The sequence below is a fragment of the Lactuca virosa genome, chromosome 4 (assembly GCF_052849685.1).
Source record: "Lactuca virosa cultivar CGN04683 chromosome 4, Lactuca_virosa_CGN04683_v6, whole genome shotgun sequence".
Taxonomy (NCBI): Eukaryota; Viridiplantae; Streptophyta; class Magnoliopsida; order Asterales; family Asteraceae; genus Lactuca; species Lactuca virosa.
The window spans coordinates 410856062-410867344 of NC_136429.1; positions in this window are offsets into that span (position 1 = coordinate 410856062).

Below are 11283 nucleotides of genomic sequence, written 5' to 3' on the forward strand. Positions count from 1 at the left end.
TTGTCCGATGTCGGGCGGTGCCCGAGGAATGTCTATATGCTTTTCGGACTACGGTTCGATGTCGGGCAATGCCTGAGGAATGTTTGTATGCTTGATGTCTTCATGATTCTTGCATGTGTCTGTGTTTATATGTTTCCAAACTAATGTCCGATGTCGGGCGGTGGCCGATGAATGTTTATATGCTTTCCGGATTTTGGTCCGATGTCGGGCGGTGCCCGATGAATGTTTATATATTTATGCTATGTGATATGTTTATGTGTATAGTGATATGTTTATGTGTATTGTGATATGTTTATATGCATGCCGAGCTCAGCCCGATGCCAGGCGGGGCCCGATGTCGGACATTGTCTGATGCCGGGCAGGGCCCAATGTCGGACATGGTCCAATGTCGGATGGGGCTCGATGAAGCAGGCGGGGCCCATAATATGTTATTATGTGATTATTTATGATTATGTGTATGGTATGTGGTAGTTTGGGGAGACTCACTAAGCTTCGTTCTTATAGTTTTCAATTTTGGCTTCAGGTACTTCTGGTAGCAAAAGAAAGAGCTTGGGATGACTACAGTGCATGCATCATTACGTTTAGCCTGGGATGATTACTCTGATGTTTTGATTTGGAAACTCTAATAATAATGTTTTGAGATAGCTTGACTTATGTTTCGATGAAATGTTTTGATAACTATGGTTTTATTTAATGATTTAAAATAAAATTTTTGGTCATGATTTTTGGGATGTTTCAAGTTGGTATCAGAGCCTTGGTTTGAGGGATTCGGGCACACTCTCGGGTGTGTCTGAACTCAAATTGAGGACTTGGTGTGAAAGTTTTCAAAAGAAAATAATTTTTATAAAAAGGATTTCCAAAAAGAGAAAAGGGTGTGGTGCATGCAATCATCGAGCTCAAGTTACACACATGTTTGTTATGATATGATATGATTATGAGAACTTCATGCTATATTAGGGCTAAGGATCTAGGAAGGATACCTTGTATGCCTGTTGTATGTGTATGAGAACTGCATGCTAGATTAGGGCTAAGGATCTAGGAAGGAGGCCTTGTATGTCTACTATATGAGCTTATTGAATTGTATGCTAGTACTGATAGTCATTGATATGATGGCCTGATTAGGATATGCTTGTTTTTGATTACTCAATGCTTGAATGTTGCTTGCTTTGTGCTTTTAGAAGTTCTAGTTATCTTTAACTAACTAGTAAACGAATATGTTAAGTTACATATTACGAGGACTAAATAATTTCAGAAGGTTAGGTTTAGCGCAATTTCGCAGCTCTCGTTTGAGTCTAACCGTTGTAGGGAGAGACCTTTCATTCGAAGAATTATCTGGTCTTAGTAATATGTAATGGTATTCGTGAGCTAGTTAGGGGGAGATAGCAGGGACTTCTTATGCAGCTGATGGCGGAGAGTGGGTCGGAGATTACCCTAGGGTAAGCCTAGGATGAGATTAGCACAGAGAGTGGTAGTAGTGAAAGGGACTTGGTGGAGTCAAGGCAATTATTGAGGAAAGTATAGATAGATGTGGAAGGTAGTATGGGCCCATACTACCGAAAGTAGAGGATTCGTACTCGAGTCAAGGAAAGCTAAGATAAAACCAGGGAACTTGTAGTGTGTGATCCCTAGAGTTATGATGAGTATTCTAATGATTGTTATGGTGTATTTTCAGAATGGTGACACTACGTACTAGACCAGTTGGCTGTTCTGGCGTCGGTGAGGGATCAGGCTCGGGCTCTGGAGCCGGGCAGCTCGATGATCAGATGAGGGAGTTCGTTTCATCTGAGATTACACGCACTATCATAGACCAGACTCATGTGATCTTCGGTACCATCAAGGAAGGCATTTTGGAGATTCTTGATGAGAGGTTGAGTGCATTCCGCACTGAAATGGCGTCCATGATAGGGGCACGCATGTTGACGTTCAGGGAGTTCCGAGCTTGTGGATATCCAGACTATCATGGGGCTCGGGACCTCATTGTTAGCAGCAGGTGGTTGGCCGATGTGTGGGCCAACTTTGTGTTCAGCAATGAGGGCTAGGCGGTACCTTCCGCAGGGTTGCGCAGGTTATGTCGCTTATGTTATGGATACCCGGGATAAGGGTAAGGCGACTGTGCACAATGTACCGATTGTGCGAGAGTATCTGGATGTTTTCCCAGAGGATTTGCCTGGGGTACCTCCGGAGAGACAGGTGGAGTTTAGGATTGACCTAGTTCCAGCTACAGCCCCGATAGCCAAGGCACCGTATCGGTTGGCTCCTCCCGAGATGCAAGAGTTGTCTACACAGCTACAGGAGCTATTAGACAAGGGATTTATTAGGCCGAGCAGTTTGCCTTGGGAAGCCCTAATTCTATTTGTGAAGAAGAAGGACGGGTCACATCGGATGTGTATAGAATAACGAGAGTTGAATAAGGTAACGGTGAAGAACCGTTATCCTCTCCCGAGGATTGACGGTTTATTTGATCAGCTTCAGGGTGCATCTTAGTTCTCCAATATTGGTTTACGATCGGGTTATCACCAGATGCGAGTCAGGGACGAAGATGTGCAGAAGACAGCCTTTCGGACTCGCTATGGTCATTACGAGTTCGTGGTGATGCTGTTTGGGCTCACCAATGCTCCTAACGCGTTCATGGACCTCATGAACCGTGTATGTAGACCGATGCTAGAACTGTCTGTGATAGTGTTCATCGATGATATCTTGATGTATTCCAAGACTCAGGAGCAGCTCGAGGAGCACCTGAGAGAGTTTTTGGAGACATTGAGGATGGAGAGACTTTTCGCAAAGTTCTCCAAGTGTGAGTTCTGGTTGCATGAGGTGCAGTTTCTGGGGCACCTTATCAACCAGAAGGGTATTCTGGTCGATCCGGCCAAGGTAGAGGCTGTGATGCAGTGGGAGGTTCCGAGGTCTCCATCTGAGATTCGGAGTTTTCTTGGTTTAGCGGGTTATTATCGGAGATTCATTCAGGATTTCTCCAATATTGCGGATTCGTTGACCCGACTGACCAAGAAGTCTGTGACATTTCGCTGGGGGCCTGAGAAGCAGGCGGTGTTTGAGACTTTGAGCCAGAAGTTGTGCGAGGCACCGATATTGACCCTGCCAGAGGGCGTTAAGGATTTGTGGTGTATTTTGATACGTCTATCACGAGTTTAGGCGCAGTGTTGATGCAGAAAGGGCGCGTCATCGCTTTCGCCTCGAGGAAGTTGAAGCCTCATGAGGCATATTATCCGAAGCACGATTTGGAGTTGGGGGCGGTTGTTTTTTCCCTCAAGATTTGGCGACATTACCTCTATGGGGTTCGTTGTACCATTTACACGGACCACAAGAGCCTGAGGTATTTGATGGACTAGCCGAATCTGAACATGAGGAAGCGTCGTTGGTTGGATGTAGTGAAGGATTATGACTGTGGGATCCTTTATCACATGGGGAAGGCCAATGTAGTGGCCGATGCTCTCTGCCGCAAGGCGGCTGCAGCACCGATTCGGGATTTATGCTTGAGGATGGCAGTGATTATTCCATTACTGGAGCAGATCCGAGAGGCATAGGTAGAGGCTATGAAGGAAGAGCACCGGAAGAGTGAGCGCATTGTGGGTCAGGTGGCTTCCTTCGATTATGATAGTTGTGGATTATTGACCCTGCATCGGAGGGTCTGGGTGCCATATCAGGGAGGTGTACGACAGGTTCTAATGGAGGAGGCCCACAAGTCTAGGTTCTCCATCCATCCCGGGGCAACGAAGATGTATCAGGATCTTCTCCCGAATTAATGGTGGCCCTGCATGAAGCGGGATGTGGCCTGGTTTGTGTAACGATACTTGACTTGTAGGAAAGTCAAGGCTGAGCACCAGCGACCTCACGGAAAGATGCAGCCATTGGAGATTCCTGTGTGGAGATGGGAAGACATCACTATGGATTTCATCACAAAGCTTCCCAGGACCGCACATGGAGTGGATTCGATTTGGATCATCGTGGATTGGTTGACCAAGAGTGCACATTTTATCCCAATCCAAGAGAGTATATCGGCTGAGAAGCTAGCTGAGATCTACGTCCGCGAGGTAGTGGCACGCCATGGAGTGTCGGTGTCGGTTGTGTCAGACCGAGATGTTCGCTTCACTTCCAGATTTTGGAATCGGTTCCATGACGAGATGGGTACTCGTCTTCACTTCAGTACAACTTTTCACCCTCACACGGATGGGCAGAGTGAGAGGACGATTCATACTCTGGAGGATATGCTACGCACATGCTATATGGGAGGAAGTGTAGTACCCCGATTTTTTGGTGGGAGTTGGGATACGTATCTTCCGTTAGCGGAATTTTCGTATAACAACCGTTATCACGCTAGCATAGATCGACCTCCTTTCGAGATGTTATATGGGAGGAAGTGTAGTACCCCGATTTTTAGGGGTGAGGTTGGTCAGACAGTCATGGGAAGTACTAAGCTAGTACTCAAGACCACTGAGATGATCCAACAGGTCCGGAGCAGGCTCCAGACTGCTCAGAGTCGGCAAAAGAGCTATGTCGACAAGAGCCGATCAGATTTAGAGTTCTAGGTGGGAGATATGGTTCTCCTGAAGGTGTCACCTTGGAAAGGTGTCATCTAGTTTAGGAAGCGGGGCAAGTTGGGTCCCAGGTACATCGATCCATTCAGGGTTGTGGCTCGGGTGGGCCGGGTTGCATATCGACTGGATCTGCCAACCGAGCTTAGTCAGATCCACAGCACCTTTCATGTCTCTTAGCTGCAGAAGTGCTTAGTGGACAATTCCGCAGTTATGCCTTTAGAGGATATTCAGGTGGATGACTGCCTGAACTACATTGAGAGACCAGTAGCGATCTTAGACCAGAAGACAAAAACCTTGAGGAACAAGGTTGTGCAGTTAGTGAAGGTGCAGTGGCTGAACCACAAGGGATCAGAATGGACATGGGAACCCGAGGAGGAGATGAAGGAGCATTATCCAAAATTATTCGAGACAGAAGACTTCGAGGATGAAGTCTAAGACAAGTGGGGGAGAATTGTAACGCATGATTCCTGGTATGTATTTAAAATCATAATTTATTCACTTTTATAGAGAAACTCGACGAGTTGGGAGCTCCAAACTCATCGAGTAGAGATGATTTGGGACGCGGGTTAAGAAACCTACTCGGCGAGTTGGGAGGCCTCAACTCGACGAGTAGGCTGGCAGAAATGAAACCCTAATCCTGGGCTTTTGCACCCTATTTAAACACCTTAACCCCAAGGTGTTGGCCTCATCTCCAGCCTCCACTGTCCAAAACCCTAATCTTGAAATCCTAAGCCATTTTTGGTGATTGTAAGATAATCTTGTGCATTCTTGGTGAGTTTGAAGAAGAGGAAGCTTGAAGGAGGAGCAAGAACGTGTGGAAGGAGAGTAGATCCAAAATTTGGGCTTCATTTCTGATCCATCTAAGGTATAAATCTTCAACCTTGTCCATGGCATGCTTAGATCTAGTTTTAGAATGCTTTCTTTCATGTTTTGGTCCAAGTATATTGGTTGTTGGGATTTGGACATCCTAAGTGAAGAACGCTTCAGATCTAAGGTCTTGAGGGGTTTTCATGGCATAAAGGTGCCAACTTTATGACCATGGAAGTCCCATGCGACCTTTAGACCATCATTTTGGTCTTTTGAATCTCTAATGGCCATGCATGAGGATAAAGTTTAAGACTTTACACGATAATTTAGTCCCTAGAGTCTAGATATATGACCTCATGGTCTATCTTGTAATTTTAGTTGGCTTTTGTGACATCCCCAAATTTTTCGGTCAGAAAAGACCAATTTAATTTATGCTTTTAAAATAAAATCAGAGTAATCTTTTTAAAAGATGATGCGGAATTTGTCCCCAAAACAAAACATGATAAAAATTTATCAAAACATTTCTTAAAGAAATATATATTTTCATTATATTTCAAAACCTCGAGATGTCATGTTCCAATACAGACCAAAAGCATAAACAGTATATTATAAGCCTTACAACAGATATTTACATCTACTGGCCTATAATCCAAAAATCCCTCATCATCATCCAACTATGCTCTGGGTCCAATACCTTTAATATAAAAACCTGAGTGGGTCAGGCTTGGGAGCCTGGTGAGCATACAGGGTTTTCAACCCACAAATAATAATAAATTTATTAAATTCATCCACCAAAAATAAATTTATTAATTTCATCAACCAACAATAACCCAGATTACCCATTCTCATTATCCTCACTTTACATCCCTAAACACTTATCATAAGGGACCTAGTCTAAGGATTTTCATCGGGGTGACAACACTGCTTTAGGGATTCCTCAGCAATTTATGTCAAATAAGGCAACAATGAGGGGGATGGAGTACACCAGAGAACATATAGTTCACCAACACCTACAGGTTGCGAACATGCTATCATTCCACTAGATTGTCTAGAAAGGTCTGTGGTCGTCATCTATACTCCGCTAGATGACTACAACAGCAACAGCAACAACAACAACAACAACAACAACAACATCATCGAGGTCACTCATCATTTTAACACACATCAACTATTTCATCTACCCATATTTTACCCAACATATTTGTAGATAAAAATACATATACAGTGTAACATTTGTATAAAATATTTATTCAACACCCATCTCAAATAAACAAACAATATAATTACACATAGCACGTATTTTATAGAAAATACTTCATATCTATGTGTAAGATGAAAGTGACTACACACTCACTTAATTTAACGATAATCGAGCAGCACTTCGTTTCTTAAAAAGATCGTTTCTGATAAAACCGGGATGTTTTCCCAAAAACCGGGCTTCACGCGGACAAAGTTTCGGCTCGAAAACTCTTTTTCTCGGGATCTTCGGGCTCTCCGGGACTTGCTTTCGATGCTAGGATGATATAATAGGCTTGGGGGTATTTAGTGTAGCAAAAAGGAAAGTAGAGGGTGAGAAGAGTGAATTTTGTAAACAAAAATACGGTTGGCATCGTCCGCTATTTATAGGGGCTGAAAGCTCGAGTTACGCTGGGCGTAACTTTAGAGTACGCTAGGTGTACTCCTTCTTCAGCCAGTACACTGGGCGTACATCGAGTACGCTGGGTGTACAAATGGATCATATCGGACACGTCAAGGCTACGACACGTGGCTCTCATGCGAAGGAGTAGGGAGGGTGACTGACTCCGGAACACTTACACGAGTACGCTGGGCGTACCCGAATTTTCAAACTTCAAAAATTTGTAACTTTCGCATACGGGCTCCATTTTTGACGTTCTTTATATCCACGCGTAGGTAAGATTATGCTCTACAACTTTCGTTTAGACTCCGTCGGCTAGTTTTGACTTTATTTTTAAAGTTATATTTTTAATAGGCCGGGATAGGAAAAGTCCGTTAAAAATTCATAACTTCTTCATCCGACGTCCGTTTTCGTCTGCCTCTTTACCATTGAACTACTATCAACAACATCTTCGATTCTCGTTTAGGTTGTTTCAGCTAAAAATCAATCGAACTAAAATTCGAGTTTGGGGCTGCATACTGCTAAGCTAAAACTTAGAAAAATCATAACTTCCTAATACGAAGTCAGATTTGGACATTCTTTTTATGCACGCTCTAGGTTTAATGAACACTATGACTTTTGTTTAGATCACTAATGCTAAAAAGCACTTTATCGTAAACTCGCTTTTTACGTCACACAACGTCGTGCCGGTTCTGTAGCGAAACTTCGACAGGTCATAACTTCTTCGTTTAACTCGGATTTCAGTATTCTTTATATCTCCGGAATCCTTGTTTCAATCACTAAAACTTTCTTCTTAGATACCGGGTTTATCTAACATGTATTTTCGACGCTTATTTTTATTCTTTAACTTATTAAATCATAATAATTAAACAATAAGCACATAATACTCAAATAATACATCTTATTATTTCAAAACAAATTACAAAGGTTGGCCTAGACTATTACATCAACATTAATGTCTAGCCTAGAAACACGGGCGTTACAATTCTCTCCCCCTTAGGATGATTTCGTCCCCGGAATCATACATCAGCAAACAAATGCGGATAGCGACTCATCATGTCATTCTCTGTTTCCCAGGTGAGATTTGGCCCATTCGTATGTTTCCATCGCACAAGCACTAAATCGACCATCTTGCATCGCAACTTCTTAGTCTTACGGTCAACGATTGCCTCTGGTTCTTCGATTAACCTCTTGCTTTTATCCAACTTTAATTCAGAAATTTGAATTATATCGGGAACATCTCCAGTGAACTTCCTCAAATAACACACATGGAAAGTGTTATGAATACCATTTAGTTCTTCTTGTAGTTCTAGCTTGTAAGCTTGGTTCCCAATCCTCTGAAGAACTTTAAACGGTCCAATAAACCTTGGACTCAACTTTCCCCTTTTACCAAATCTTATAAGTCCCTTCCACGGTGAGACTTTAAGTAAAACTGAATCTCCAACTTCGAATGTTATCGGTTTTCTTTTCTTGTCAGCATAGCTCTTTTGACGATCCTGAGCTGCTAACATCCTTTCCCTAATCACTTTCAGCTTTTCAGCAGTCTGATGAACTATCTCGGGTCCCATAAACTGCTTTTCCCCAACTTCAAGCCAACATGACGGCGTTCGACACTTTTGTCCATACAAAGCTTGATATGGTGCCATCTTGATGCTCGAGTGAAAACTATTATTATAGGAAAATTCTACCAAAGGTAAATGTTCATCCCAGTTACCTTGGAATTCTAGGATACATGCTCGTAGCATATCCTCCAATGTTTGAATCGTTCGTTCGCTCTGGCCATTAGTTTTCGGATGGTAAGCTGTACTTAGACACAATTTCGTACCCAATTCCTCTTGTAGACTTCTCCAAAACCTTGACGTGAAACGACTATCGCGATCTGACACAATCTTCAGGGGAACACCATGTGCTTTCACTATCTCTTTCACGTAAACCTTTGCAAGCTTTTCCATAGACCACTTCTCATTGGCTGCTACGAAATGTGCACTTTTTGTGAATCGATCAATGACCACCCATATCATGTCGTGACCGCTCTTCGTTTTGGGTAGTTTAGTCATAAAATCCATAGTGATGTCTTCCCATTTACCCATGGGTACAGGTAAAGGTTCTATACTCCCATACGGTTTCTGATGTTGTGCCTTAACCCTCGCACATGTCACACACTCGCCCACATACTTTGCAACATCGAGCTTCATCGTCGGCCACCAGTAGTAGGGTTTCAGATCCCTATACATTTTCGTGCTGCCGGGATGAATCGAGTACATGGTCTTGTGAGCTTCTTCCATCAGAATATCTTTTATTCCTCCCGTCTTAGGTACCCAAATCCTATCTTGGAATACCTTCAGTCCTTGACCGTTTGTATCGAACACTAACGTTTTGCCCAAACGTTCTTCCTTTCGGTCATTTTTCTCTGAAGCTTCCTGCTGGGCTTTCTTTATGCTTTCCACAATTATAGAGACAACTTCAATTCTCAACACTCTTGGCCTTTTCTTTTCAAGGTTTACCTTCCGACTGAGAGCATCAACGACAATATTTGCTTTACCAGGGTGGTAAAGTATCTCACTGTCGTAGTCCTTGAGTAACTCTAGCCAGCGTCGTTGCCTCATGTTTAATTCCTTCTGATTAAAGAGATACTGAAGACTCTTATGATCAAGTAAAGTTTTCACTTTTTGCCATAGAGGTAATGCCTCCATATCTTTAGGGAAAATACTACCGCTGCCAACTCCATATCATGAGTGGGGTAGTTCTTTTCATGTTCTTTCAATTGTCGAGATGCATATGCTATCACCTTTTCTCTTTGAGTTAGAACACATCCCAACTTGACTCCCGGCGCATCGTTATACACTGCGAATTCTTCAACTCCATCGGGTAGAGAAAGAATCGGTGCTTCACATAATTTTTTCTTTAGCTTCTCGGATGCTTCCTTATGCTTCTCACTCCAAGTATAAGTAGCTCCTTTGTGGGTCAAAGCTGTCAATGGAGCAGCTATCGAAGAAAAGCCTTGGATAAACCTTTGGTAATATCCAGCTAATCCTAGAAAGCTTCGGATCTCCGTAGGGCTCTTTGGTTGTTCCCACTTTGTTATAGCTTCAATCTTAGCTGGGTCAACCATAATCCCTTCTTGGTTAACCACATGCCCCAAAAATTGGACTTCTTGAATCCAAAAATCACATGTTGAGAACTTTGCATACAGCTTCTCCTTTTTTAGAACTTCTAGCACTTCACGCAGATGCTTGTCATGCTCCTGCTTGCTTTTTGAATAAATCAAGATATCATCTATGAACACTATCACGGATTTATCAAAGGAATGGTTTACAAACCCTGTTCATCAAATCCATGAATGCTGCTGGAGCATTGGTTAGTCCAAACGACATAATCAAAAACTCATAGTGTCCATATCTTGTTCTGAATGCAGTTTTCTCAATATCCTGCTCTCTTACCTTTAGCTGATGATATCCTGACCTAAGATCGATCTTCGAGAAATAGCTCGAACCTTGCAGCTGATCGAACAGGTCATCAATCCCTAGCAACGGGTACTTGTTCTTTATTGTTGCCTTGTTCAGCTCTCTGTAATCTATGCACATTCTCATGCTCCCATCTTTCTTATTCACGAATAACACCGGAGCTCCCCAGGGTGATGAACTAGGTCTAATGAAATCGTTGTCCAACAACTCCTGAAGTTGCATCATAAGCTCCTTCATCTCTGTCGGTGCTAATCGATATGGGGATTTTGCTATCGGTGTTGTTCCTGGTAACAAGTCTATTCTAAACTCCACTTGTCTATTAGGGGGCAATCCAGGAAGATTTTCGGGAAAAACTTCCTGATATTCACACACCACCGGTATACTTTGCACATCCTTTTTCTCCTTCTTAGCATCGATCACGAATGCCAAGTATGAGGTGCATCCTTTATATAAACATTTTATGGCTTTCATTAGGGAAATGATTCTAGAATTTACTCTGTGCTTATCTCCGTATACCATAAACGACTCTCTTCCAGGCAGGTTTACCCTTACTATCTTTTTCTTGCACAGTATTTCGGCATCATTGGCGCTAAGCCAATCCATTCCTAGAACGATGTCGAAACCATTCAACTCAATGGGTAACAGCTTCTCAAGGAATTCGTTTCCGTTCAGTTCGATGACGATATTCCTAATACAATCGCTAACAGGTATGAATTTGCCACTAGCAACTTCTATAATTAGGGCATCATCAAGTTTTTCTATAGGCAGTGCTAGTGTTTTACCAAATTTATGTGATATAAAGGAGTAATTCGCTCCAGAATCA